General features: G+C 41.0%; 1 long non-coding RNA gene across 2 annotated transcripts in view; it reads left to right on the top strand.

Annotated features, from left to right (window-relative positions):
• The window catches only part of LOC140646396 (uncharacterized), an 87,950-nt gene that overhangs the window by 66,692 nt on the left and 7,917 nt on the right, over positions 1-13,341 (top strand). The window contains exons 14-17 of one of the 2 annotated variants that reach the window (XR_012040421.1): positions 314-381; positions 5,528-5,639; positions 10,104-10,255; positions 11,902-12,005. The exons of the other annotated variant lie outside the window; for it this stretch is intronic. This is a non-coding gene — a long non-coding RNA (uncharacterized lncRNA). The remainder of the gene's footprint in view (positions 1-313; positions 382-5,527; positions 5,640-10,103; positions 10,256-11,901; positions 12,006-13,341) is intronic. 2 annotated transcript variants of the gene reach the window in all.

Raw genomic sequence — 13,341 nt, forward strand, 5'->3', positions numbered from 1 at the left:
GTCACTGAAGAAAATGAAAGTGATCTTTACATATGACAGAGACGATACTGCTGCGTTCTTTCAAGTTTTCTTTGGTATCTTTGTTTCAGGGAATTTACAGGCAACTTAAAAAGATACAAAAGTACTGCATGAAATCACATGCACAGTTTTGTATCACTATTTGCTACGTAATATGCATATATTTACTATAGTAAATAATTAACGTGGCTGTAAATGCAAGACTGCTTTTTATGCATTAAAATGATGAAATTCCTCAGTTTGTATTTGCAGATTCAGCAATAATGTAATTATGCACTTTTTTTTAATTTTCAAGAGGTACCCCCCCTCCTCCGATAAACAAAGACAGGAGAACTAGTGACAACTGACATGGAGAAGGCTGAGGTACTCCGCAATTTTTTTCTTCAGTTTTCAATGGTAATGTCTGTGCAGTTTTCAATGCTGCACACCAGGATCCTGAGGGAATTGGCTGATGTAGTTGCCAAGCCACTCTCCATCATATTTGAAAAGTCATGGCAGTCAGGCAAAGTCCCCTGTGACTGGAAAAAAGGAAACATCACACCCATTTTTAAAAAGGGTAAAAAGGAGGACCCTGGGAACTACTGACCAATCAGCCTCACCTCCGTCCTTTGGTAAGATCATGGAGCGGATCCTCCTGGAAGGTATGTTAAAACACATGGAAGACAGGGAGGTGATTAGAGAGAGCCAATATGGCTTCACCAAGGCCAAATTGTGCCTGACTAATTTAGTGGCCTTGTACAATGGAGTGACTGCATCAGCGGACAAGGGAAAAACTAGGGATGTCATCTACCTGGACTTTTGTAAGTCCTTTGGTACAATCCCCTACAACATTCTTACCTCTAAATTGTAGAGATATGGGTGTGATGGATGGACTGTTAGATGGATAATGAATTGGCTGGATGGCTGTGCCCAAAGAATTAGAGTCAACGTCTCAATGTCCAAGTGGAAACCAGTAAAAAGTGGTGTCCCTCAAGGGTCCGTACTGGGACCAATACTATTTAGTATCTTCATCAACAACATAGACAGTGGGATTGAGTGCACCGTCAGAAAGTTTTCAGATGACACCAAGCTGAGCAATGCAGTTGATTCGCTAGAAGAAAAGGAGGCCATCCATAGGGACCTTGACAGACTTGAGAAGTGGGCCCATGTGCACCTCATGAGGTTCAACAAGGCCAAGTGCAAGGTCCTGCACCTGGGTCGGGGCAATCTCCAATATCAATACAGACTGGGGGATGAATGGAGCAAGAGCAGCCCCGTAGAGAAGGACTTCAGGATATTGGTGGATGAAAAATTGGACATGAGCTAGCAATGTGCACTTGCAGCCCAGAAAGCCAAACTGTATCCTGGGCTGCATCAAAAGAAGCGTGGCCAGCAGGTCAGGGGAGGTGATTCTCCCCGTCTACTCTGCTCTGGTGAGACCCCACCTGGAGTACTGCATCCAGACACGGATCTGTTAGAGCAGGTCCAGAGGAGGGCCACAAAAATGATCAGAGGGCTGGAACAGCTCTCCTATGGGGAAAGGCTGAGAGAGCTGGGGTTGTTCACCCTGGAGAAGATAAGGCTCCAGGGAGACCTTATTGCAGCCTTTCAGTATACAAAGGGGGCCTGTAAGAAAGATGGAGAGAGACTTTTTACCAAGGCCTGTAGTGACAGGAGAGGGGGAAATGGTTTTAAGCTGAAAGAGAGTAGGTGTAGACTGGACATAAGGAAGACATTTTTTATGATGAGGATGGTGAGACACTGGAACAGGTTGCCCAGAGAAGTTGTGGATGCCCCATCGTTGGAAGTGTTCAAAGTCTGGTTGGACGGGGCTTTGAGCAACCTGATCTAGTGAAAGGTGTCCCTGCCCGTGGCAGGGGGGTTGGACTAGATGATCTTTAAAGGTCCCTTCCAACCCAAACTGTTCTATGATTCTATGATCTATTTTTAAAATGTGGCTATTTAAAAGAGAACGTTTTTGTCTTAAGAGTAGGTCAATATTACTGGCTGGTGTTATTTAAAAGAATGAGATAAGTCAATGTATCCTAATTCTGGATATGGCACACTGTTGTAGTGAAAGGCAAGTCATATTTTTGCTTGTATATCTCTCAAATGAGTTGTTATCACAGAATTATAGAAAGCAGTGCTAGAGCAGATCTGAGGTCATCTACTCCTTCCCTTTGATCAGGGCAGAATTAAATATATCTATATTCTCCTTAACAGATTTTTGGCTAACGTGCTTTCCTCCAAGACCTCCAAGAATGGAGATTTCAGAACCTCTCAAGGTCATTCACTCGAGTGTTTAATGATTTTAGAAAACTGTCCTTTTTCTCATATGCAAGTTATATGTCCAAGCCTGATCTGTAACCTGAATCTCTTTTGCTGCAAGTTAAGCCCGTTGCTACGTCTTCTGGATCTTGACTCGAAACGGCTTGAGAATAACTTATTTTTCTTGACCTCCAGCCATTCTTGCAGCTTTACTTTTACTTTCCATCTTTCCTGGTGTGCAGTGCCCAAAACTGGATGCAATGTAACCTGTGCAGAATGGAAGGTGTAACCTAACCAGAATGGAAGGATTCCTTCATATGCCTTGTCAAGTGTACATCCCATCATATTATGACGGCTTTTTTCGTAATGAAATGACACTGTTGATTAATCTTCAGTTTATTCAGCTATAATCCTAGGGTATTTTTCTCAGAACTGCTCCTTAGCCTATCATCCGCCATCCTTCATGTACTGCTTAAGTGTAGAGCTTTATTCTTGTCTCAGTAGAATTGCCTCCTATTGTTTTCAGACCATTTCTCCATTTTAAGATAATTTAGTTCATTACTAAGCTACTCTGGAATATTCACCTATCTGCCAGTGAGAGTTGTGAGGCCTGGGAGAGATTTTAGATGCTTACCTTTGGGGTAAACGTAGGTGTCCACATGTGAGTTGAGTGTCTAAATGCCCTGTGTAGTCAAACTAGTTAATACAATCAACAGAGCTTAGAGACTATTCATCTCACTGTTGTGTAGACATCTACATTTGGTCAGCTGACATTCATTGTACCCTTCATCATTCATTAATGTTAATTCAGTGTAAACATATCAAAGGAGGTCTGTAGGCCTACTCTGTCTTGGAAGACAATATGAAATAACGTAATAAAGCTCTCTGAGAAAGACATTACAGCAATTTTATAGCTTGTACAGTAGCAACTGGAAGTAGGAGCCCCAATTACGCCTTCCTTTCTCATCTCTTTGTTCACATGGAACAGCTCTGCCTCTCACCTGCCTACTCCTAGTTTTTAATTATGAAAATATTATGGAGGAATCTTGTTACAAAGCAAGAGAAAAAGCTCATTTTTCTCTGAGTCTGTTAAATCACAGAACATATACTTTCTCTGCACAGGACTCCATCCAAGGCTGAAAAGCAGCCCTAAACTGCAAATGTTTGCCTTTTGGTTTCTTGGCAAAGAAGTAGATCAGCCCTAGTGTTTGCTTGGATATATTAGTTAGGGATAGTTTGTTACTACTGTACTTCATAGTTGCTATATTTTTTGTTACAGTAGGTGTTTCTCTGTGTTTGTTGGCAAATAAATAAAATAGTAGTTAATATATGTGCAATTTCTTTTAATGGTCAGCTTTATGAAATTACCAGGCTTTAAGCCATATGTGAAAGAAGTATGCAGTGCAGTTTATCAGTCATTGTGAGTGCCCAGAGAAGACTTGGGAGGCAAAACTGTTAGTCTTTGTAACGTGGAAGGCTGTGATGATAGTGTCACCTCCTAGGTACATCTGTGCCATAAGGCACTAATGTTTTCCTCTTCTGAAATGCAGGTGTCTAGGATGGGATTATTCTAATCTAAATGTAGATGTCTGCAATATGGATGTTTGTATCTAAGCACGTCACCTTAGGTAATGTTTGTAGTTAATGGAGAAGGGTAGGTAATTCTGGGGAATTATTAATCTGACCTGTTTTTGACATTTCCTTTGATGAGAAGAACCACATGTTAGAAGTCTCTGTTTCTCCTCTAGTGTCCTGTTAATGAGAGGGCTGAGGCCACCCACTGTCATCAGCTGCACCCAAGACCAGTGTTTCCAGAAGACCAGTACTGTAGCAGCAGTCTGCTGGCACTGAGGCCCACAGAGAAAGGGAGGACAGCTCTTAGCTAGCCTTTCAGTCACCCTCATTGATACTAAACAAGAAGAGGACACGAAACACTGAGGCCGACTGAGCCAGTGCATTGCAGCTGGCACTGCAACAGGCAGTAGAGGTTGAACTCTCAGAAGCAAAAGCATAACTAATTTTAGTTTTTAGATCTTCAGTACCTTCCCAGTCACTAATAAAACTGTCATCTTCAAGGGACATAGTGTCCCAATATTTTTGTCTGATACTGTATCTCCTCCTTCTGCCCCTCAAGGTGTTGATGTTCGTAGATGACATCTCTGGACTAGATTCACTCTAGAAGTGCAAAACCCCATATTTCTAGGGAGAAAGTCCTCTCCTTGGCTTTCCATTTGGCTACAGGAAGTATTTTTCATCATAGGTTGCAGTGAGCAGCTACAATCCTTCTGGTGTCTTTGTTGTCAGGAAAAAATGATCTATCAAAGCCCATTTAGTAGGAATTTCAGCCAGACACTTATGAGTGCTGATTCTTTGTTATTTTCTCATTATGTGGTTCCTAGGCTTCTAAAGGTCTTGACATACATTCTCTACCAGTAAGAAAAAATCCTTCCTCATGAGATTTAAGCATGTTGCTTTTATCTTTAATGGAGCCATGTTTGAGCGTCTGTCATCATGTTCACTAAATCATCTGTCAATGAAATCCACATTTTTAGTAGCCATTACCTCAGCTCAGGGATAAATAAAGTTCTAGCTTTTATGTCTAATCCTCCATATTATTTTCAGGTGGATAGGGTAACACTGAGGCCACATCTTAAATTTATTCTAAAGGTGGTTTCAGATTTCTTATTAATCAGTATATCCACTTACCAATATTTTTTCTCATGACTCAGTTCACTGGTAGAAGGATCAAAATGTTGATCCTTCTTGAACATACTGCCTTAGCCAGCCAAAGCTCTTCTGCAAATCTGTGATGCTCTTTGGTCTCAAACAGCCTTTGTGGTTCAGGATCAAATCTGAAAAGACATAGCATCAACTTCAAACTAATTCAAAATGAGTTAGTAGACTTTATCAGAGCCACATTTGATGTTACCAAATTAGGTCCACCAACCCATCTCAAGGCATATACAACTAGAGCACAAGGTACTGCCACAGCATGTGCTGGCAGAGTTCCAGTAGCTGAGGGCTGTAGAGACACCATGCCATCACTGATGCTCACATTTATCAAGCAGTACTCGTGCTGATAGCACAAAGACTTGAAGGACACTGATTCTTCAGCCTTTGTTCCAATGAATAGCTTGCATTTACTGGTGTGACTGCACTCCTAACAAAACACCCAGAAAGAGTCTCACAGGGGCCACAACTTGAAGAAAGAAGAGTGGTTGCCTTTGTCACTGTAATTCTTTGATACGTTCTTTGTATGTAGCTCCCACAACCGGCCCTTCTGTTCCCCGGGTGGAAGGCTTGTCATGTGGACTGAGAGCTGCTGAAGAACTGGGTGGTGATCTGTTCCCATGCTTGTGGGAGGAAAAGCAGAGGTGAGCAGGTTATGCACACACCTTGTGGACACATAGCAACATTAGAAACATTTGAATTCTTATGCAGAGGAAACATATCCATTTAGAGTGGGTTTTACTTGCATAAAGCATCCCAAAGCATCATAGCTGTTACAAGGTTAGTGACCCTCTGTAATGTTCCTTGTAAAACACTTGATGTGAAACACAGTGCTATATCTTTGCTGGGTATTCTCATTGTTATTATTATTAGCAGCAAAGAACCTATGGTTGCTAACACTATTACTAAGAGTCATGAGTTTTTTCATAGGAATTAGACCTCATTAGAAATCAGAAGCAGGATTTGTTTTGTGTGCTGCTAAATTTTCTTTATTAAAGCCAGTGATATATATCAAGATTATATGCCAACCCACAGAAGTCCTTCAGAGTTGTTATTTTAAACCTGTATCAATGAACAGTTTATTCTGAAGCCTTTCAAATGTGTATGCATATACATTGTATACGTATATACTATATATATATATATGTAGTGACAAAGCAAGTAGTTTAATACATTTTATGGGTCCAGCCTGGAGTTCTGCATACATGAACTTGTGTGTGGTCAAGGAGGCTTGCATATTTTTGAACTCTAAGTTGGCCTAATAAAAGATATCAGACTACAGTGCTTGCTTTGTCGACCCTGTTTTGCTGGCTCAAAATGACTTGCAAGATTAATTTTCAAATTTTAACATAAAAACCAAGAAAAAGAAGTGTTTACTTACTGCAAGGAGTTGATTCCGTGTTAATGACCCTGAAGGAGGCTTGTACACAAGGTACAGATTGTTGCCAATCTGATGTATATTCATGTTACAGAATATGAAAATGTGAAGTTATACCATCTTGAGGATTTTGTTTTTATAAGTAGGATTGGTTAAAAAAGTCTTTAAGTAATCATACTGTGTGTTTGATGGTGGAAATTAGTATGAATGTTTCTGGCAGTGGAATGATGTGATGTGGTTATGCGTTTCTGTTTTCACTGCCTGCTCAATATTGGCCTTTTACAAATACAGATTACCATGTCGATGGAAGGAATTTATAGCTTTGGCCCCCTTGTCTCACTCTGTGTTACAGCACCTTTTTTGTACTTTATGTTACATATCCTCCCAACTGTATTTTTCTGACAGAAAAAGGAAATGTCTGTGGACTGAGGTCCTGAAAATGTGTGAGCTTTACTGTTTAATTGGATGAAATGACTATTATTTCCCACTTACCTTGATTTCCTGTGGGGTGAAAATCTTGCTCCTCTGAAATCAGTAGAAAACTTTCTGCTGAATACGACAGGATGGAGAGTTCATCAGTGATCCCTTACCAGCTAGTGATGTTGCATACTGGAAGCTCAGAAAAAAGCAACCCCTTAATAATAATGATGGTAGAAAGAATACTTTAAAACAATCGGGATTTAGAACTGTCAAATAAAATCCACAAATAAAATCCAAGCTGAATACAAAAGCTATATGTATGATATGTTTAATAATGTTAGTTTTGGGGCCTCATGGCCCAGATAGAGCTGCAAGATCCGTTCGTGTTATGTGGGCTGTTACACTACATCCCTTACTTACCTCATCTTGTGGGCAAGGAGCTGCTTGCTCTGACTTCACGGAATTGCAGCTGTATTTGTGGAGTGCTCTCGTCCTTTGGCACTCCCTTCCCTGTACATTAATAGGGTTTGAATGCACCAGCATTTTCTCTGGAAGCAAACTTCAAAATTTGTCTTTAATCCTGATGCAATGCATATTCAGAATTTTTTCTTTTCCTGGAGTTTAGTTCCAGAGGAAAACATACTTGACTGGCGCTCCCACCAGCCAGCTGCGGTTTATAACAATAATTAACAGTAAGATACTGCAGCAGAAATGGGGAGTAGAGAAATGCAATCCAGCAGCTTCAGTTATGTGGTTCTGTTCACTTCTACGGATTCCAAAGTGCTTAACAAACAATATTACAGGCAGGACGGGCAGCGCTGCCCATGAGGAAGGTTTCCTAATGCTTCCTGTTATAAGATTCTGTTTTCATTTTTTTCAGAGCTTTGCCAAACTTAATGTATTTAGTCTAAAATTATTTTTATCCGATGTCAGTCTCTAGGTTTTTTTTTTTTAATTTTTGTATTGAAAAGTGATTGAACTATTTATAAGAAGGCTAGTAAAAAAAATGCTTTTCTGCTTATGTAAAAAAAAATCTGACCCCTGTATTTTAAAAAGTTTTGGAGCAAAGACGGACCTTTCTCTGCCTGAGTCAGGTTTGTGCCTTTTGCCATCCTCACAAAGCCTTTCAAGTTTGGTTGACTGTTTCAAGATGCAGAAAGATATAGATTAGAGATTTACTAAAGCCTAACAGCAAGTATTTCCCGAGATTTCATCTTCTCCGCCTCGCACTGCTCCTTCCCGTGATCAGACTTTCCATACACCATCCTCACAGAATGACTGAGCAGTCACTAGCTGGGTGCAGCAGAGGCCAAACCAAAGGCAACCCCCATAGTATTGTCCCTGGGCGTTACTTTGAGCTGCAGTGATGCTACGCAGTGGAACTGAGAGTAGGGAGCTTGTCCCTCCTGAGCTGGAATGCAGCTCAGGGCTCCCAAATTTTATTGTTCATGTGCTGTTGGCAAGCCTCCACCGTAGTTTCTCTCTGCCACTAGCCTGAATACACATAGAGAGTTGGACAACCTCAACAAGACCCTGAGCAACCACATCTAAAGTTGAAATTAGTCCTGCTTTGAGCGGGGGGTGGGACCACACGACCTCCTGAGGTCTTTCCCAACCTAAGTTAGTCCATGATTCTGTGATTCTTTGCTGTCCGTTTCTCTATTAGTCTGTGTGGGCCTGAAGGCACTATCCTAGTTGATGGGTCTCTGTGGGTATGATGCACATAGTGGAAATAGTCTTTATTAGTTTGTTTTTAAAAACAAGTATATGCAAAACACTTCTTTAAGATAATATTCAAGCTACATGGGCAAGTATCCTAAAATTAAGAATAACAGAATGATCTCTGCAGCCTCAGTATGCTTCCAACATGTGTTTGCATGAAACATTGACTCTGCTTTTGTGATTGCACTGTGTTTTTTCTCATATGGCTTCATCCCTATATCTAATGGGTCTGCTCTGAGATGAAGCAGCACTGAGGAGAATTGGTGGATGGTAACTGCAGAACTCTAGCTCACTTGTTGAGAAGGTGCAAGGTATTTTCTGAATGAAGCAGAGCATGGTAGAAAAAGAAAACAAGGTCTCCAGGTTAAGGTAGCTGAATTCTGCTCTGGAGAGCTGGACAGTGTCCCTGCCTCTTCTACCGTGCTCCTGTGTAGTAAGAGGCAAACATTTCCCAAGTGGTTATTAATTGCCAAAAGAGCCTTTCTGCTTGTGCCAGTAGTATCTGGAACAAGATGATTGTGCAAATGTCATCTATCAATCACAACTCTTTCTTTGGTAATGTCATGTATGACGTTCCGTTTAATAAAGCCTTCATCAAGTCAGGTTAGGTAATTGTTAGTTCCTTGTACCTGTTTATCATCTAATGCTCACCTTCTATTTATATTTACACATTATACTTATAATTATTTATAAGTGATTATTTGGCAATGAATTAGGCAAACTATCTTGAAAATCTCTGAAATTCATGGAAATGTTGAGGCAGCATATGAGATTGTTTTTCAAACCTCAGCAGGCTTAATTAAATCCTGCAGTTCATTCATTCGCACTGAAGTCAATTGGAGTTTTACATGTGGAAAGTCTGCGAGATCAAAAATTATGCCCAATGGGCACATAGCTCTATAGAAGAAAATGTCAGCTCCGGATGGTAGTATTTCTGACTTCTCATCAGTTAGACTCTCTCCCCCCCCTCACTTTTTCTCTCCTTCTCAATTAGCTTTTCTTGCATTTTTATGTGAGTGGTTTTGAAAGGGTTCCTGGAAAAAAAACTTGCTGCATATGCTGGTCATGTTTTCATTTACAGATCACTGAAATGGATAGGCAGATAAAGAAATAGATAGGGTTTTCTGAGCTTGTGAAATATGTCGCATAATATAAAACCCTTTTCTAAGTCTGTTTTGTCAAACATGTCAAATGATATTTTTGGAATTATATTTCTGGAGTATATTTTCAGCATTTCTTATTGCTGTTCTTGATCTGTGCGCCCTTGTTTGACAGTCCCTTAATCTATCCGATATAAACAGAATGAATAGCAGCATTTAAAAATATGGCTTCAGGGACTCCTTAGGAGGTTTCTTTGTAAGTGTACATTTACTAGTTCATCTGTAAATTTATTTTATGAGGTGTTTAAACCTCAAGAAAACTGAAAAGCATAATATTAACGCCTGGTTTACATCTACTGAAGTCAATGGGAACTTTGCAATTGACTTTAATGGTAGCCTGTGTCCTCTAATTATGAAAGTGGCAAGGATGATATACACAAAACCACAAGGAGAGTTTTCTGTTTCATCATATCCTATTCTGTTTGCAGATGCATAAGCAAAGTACAATGTGGTTTGTTCTTGAATTAAACAATTTGGTGCTTGGACCTAATCCTGAACCACGTCGCTACTTTAGGTGGTGTTTTGCTTCTCAGAGGATCACAGACTGCTCACTCTCTGTGTGGCTCACGGAGGTGACAAGGTAGGAAATCCAGCCAAATTTTCAAAAGGCTTTTTTGAAAATTACGCTTTTGGTTTTGATCTTACATCTGCCTATGGTATGAGTAATGGAAGAAGTTGATGAAGCAGTTTTCTTCCTAATTGTCTTGGTTTTTTTTCATGTGATCAATTTTGACAGGGTTCCTGGAAATGCACATAATATCTGTAGCACATATGTACATGTTTTCCCTTAAGGTTCACTGAAGTGTAGTAGAAAGTTTCCATCACGCTATTGTAATCCCAGGCATCATTTTTGTATTGTGTTAGTGAAAGTGAGTGAGAGTACACCACAACAAAAAAAGACTCCCAGAATTCAGCTTTTTTTCTGTTAGTGTAACAAGCACAGCAGTCTAAACAGGCTAGATCTGGTAAGCAATTTGTAGTAGTAAATAATGCTAGACAAAAATTCCCACAAGCTTCTTGTTGAGTCTGCTTCAGAGGTATTACTCATTTGGTGGTTGAAATGCTGGTCTTGCTTCACATTTTTAATGCTTGTGAAAGATTTCAATATTTCGCTGGTAACTGGAGCTGGTAGCGCACTGCAGACGAAAGCTTGTCAAAAGTTTTCACATGGGGCCGTGCTCAGTTGGAAAATGCCACTTGTGCGGGGTGAAGATGCTGTCCCCGGGGTGCATCAGCTCCACTGAAGCCCCAGAGGCAGCCGAGGCGGGGGGCTGCTGCCCTGTCCCCACCGCCCCCACCAGCCAAGACTTGGGTTGCTCAGACTGGGCTGGGCTGCTCAGACCACTGGCGTGGCGGTGAATAACAAAGTGGGTAAAGTCACCTCTTAAGGTAGACAAAAGCTACGTGACCAAAATTAGAAGGGAGTAAAACCTGCTCCGTCCCGCCGCAAGTCTCCCCCTGCCCCAGCCTAGCCAGCTCCCACCTTGTCCGTGTGGTGGGCTAGCAGCTCTCTGGCTTCCTCCCCTTGCCTCCTGCCAGGCTGGTGGAGGATCAGACCTTTCTGGTCCCCCTGCCCAAGCCTCCTGAGTCCTCAGGCTGCTGCCCCTTCAGGCTACTCAGCCCCAAGGCTTTCTGATTCACAGGCGGCTGCTTTTTTGAGGTATCCCAGCGTTAGGGCAGCCAGGAGTCCAGCAGCCCTGGGGTTTGTGCTGTCCAGTGATGCAATTGCTTTGGGAGTGAGCTGGAAATATCGAATACTGGCTTTCTCAAAAAAACAGTGTGTCATAAATTCTCCCTCAGAAAAAAAGTGATTATTAGTATTTATTGCTGGCCTAACACAAAATTTGTCTGTGTTGAAATTACTTTGGGAAAAGTTAGTTGAAAGAGAACCTGTAGAGATAATTCCAGATGGCTGCTGTAGCCCTTAGTTCATTTTTATAATCTAGACATGAACAGAGATCTCTGTAGTATAATTAGAGAAATAAATAATGACTAGAAATTATGTCTTTATGGGAGACTTAGACTTCCTAGATGTAGGTTGAAGGAAGGCATGCAGAAGTAGAGATGTATTTCTCAAGGTACCTATAAACATGGTACCTTGTTTCTTCTTCACCAAATGACTTCTCAACTGTGCTGGTTTGGGCTGGGTTAGAGTTAATTTTCTTTATAGTAGCTAGTATGGGGCTATGTTTTGGATTTGTGCTGAAAACAGTGTTGATAATACAGGGATGTTTCAGTTGTTGCTAAGCAGTGATGGAAGATAGAAGTTACATGTGATGGAGCCCTGCTTTCCTGGAGATGGCTGAACACCTGCCTGCTCATGGGAAGTAGTGAGTGAATTCCTTGTTTTGCTTTGCTTGCGTGCGTGGCTTTTGCTTTCCCTATTAAATTGTCTTTATCTCAACCCACGAGTTTTCTCACTTCTACTCTTCTGATTCTCTCCCCCACCCCACCGGTGGGGAGTGAGTGAGCGGCTGCGTGGTGCTTAGTTGCCGGCTGGGGTTAAACCATGACATCAACCAATCCTATTTCAGACTTAGTTTTGATGAGCACCGTGGCTTCTGTGGAAGAATAAAAATAAAAGAAACTTTGAAACAAGTACTCACAAGTCTACTGTGTTTGCACTAAATAGAAGAATAAATAGAAGCAGGACTGTAGTTAAGGTTCCTGATTTTGAAGAGGAAAATTTTGATCAACTATGTGAATTAATTACTGAAGTCATCCGGATTGAGGAGCCAAGGGGTTGAAATATGGAGGAGGTGTAGAGTTTTTAAAGTTTCAGATGTGAAAACTACCTAGAATTTATATCCCAAACAAAAGAAAAAAAACAGTCAGGAAAGGCACTGTATCTAATTTGATGGGTAATCATCACAGAAACGATGTTGGTAGGTAATGCAAGGACAGAGGAAAAAGAGAGATCAGCAAAGAAAGTTGTGTCTCAGGAGGCAGGATATGTAGGAATAAAGCAAGAGCAAATGAAAGGAGCTTGAGAGAAATAGCAAAAAGTTCTTCATCTAGAAAAAATGTGGGAAAGAGAAAGGCTGCTGTACCATGAACATGAACTCTAATCTGTGTTGGATAAACTGATGATGATCTAGCAACAGGGCAAAGTCTGGAGGCTTACTGACGGTGCGGAAATGGCAATTAACCAACCAACGAGGGAACGAAGCTCAGGACAATTAATGGGCTCCAGTCAGGGGAGTGGGATTACTGTTGTTCCAGAATTCAGGCAGAACAGGTATATGAAACCATACATGTGAATGTCTCATAAGAAGAGAAGGGACCATGTGACAAGAACACAGAAGGGAGGACAGAGTCATGTGGACAAGAGCAGGCCTATTAATCTGACCTCAGGGGGGCAAAGCTTTCAAACAGATCTTGAAGGAAAGAAATTTCTAGATAGTAAATAGAAAAAAAAAAAATCTGAAAAAGCCCCTTGAACATGGTATGCAAATCTGGTACTTTGATTTGCTGGAAAAGTGACATCTTGTAAAACCTAACCTTTCTGGATCTCAGTGAAGAATTTGCTATGGTCCAGCAACATATTTAATATGACCTCAGGAAATATTTTTCTCTGAGAAGGAGGAGACAAATAGGGAAGTAGGGGGGACGTGAGGAGGAGAAGAGTAATGAAGTAGCAATTCTCTAATCAAGTTTACCTGCTAG

The sequence above is a fragment of the Ciconia boyciana genome, chromosome 1, assembly GCF_034638445.1.
Source record: "Ciconia boyciana chromosome 1, ASM3463844v1, whole genome shotgun sequence".
In the NCBI taxonomy this organism is placed as follows: domain Eukaryota; kingdom Metazoa; phylum Chordata; class Aves; order Ciconiiformes; family Ciconiidae; genus Ciconia; species Ciconia boyciana.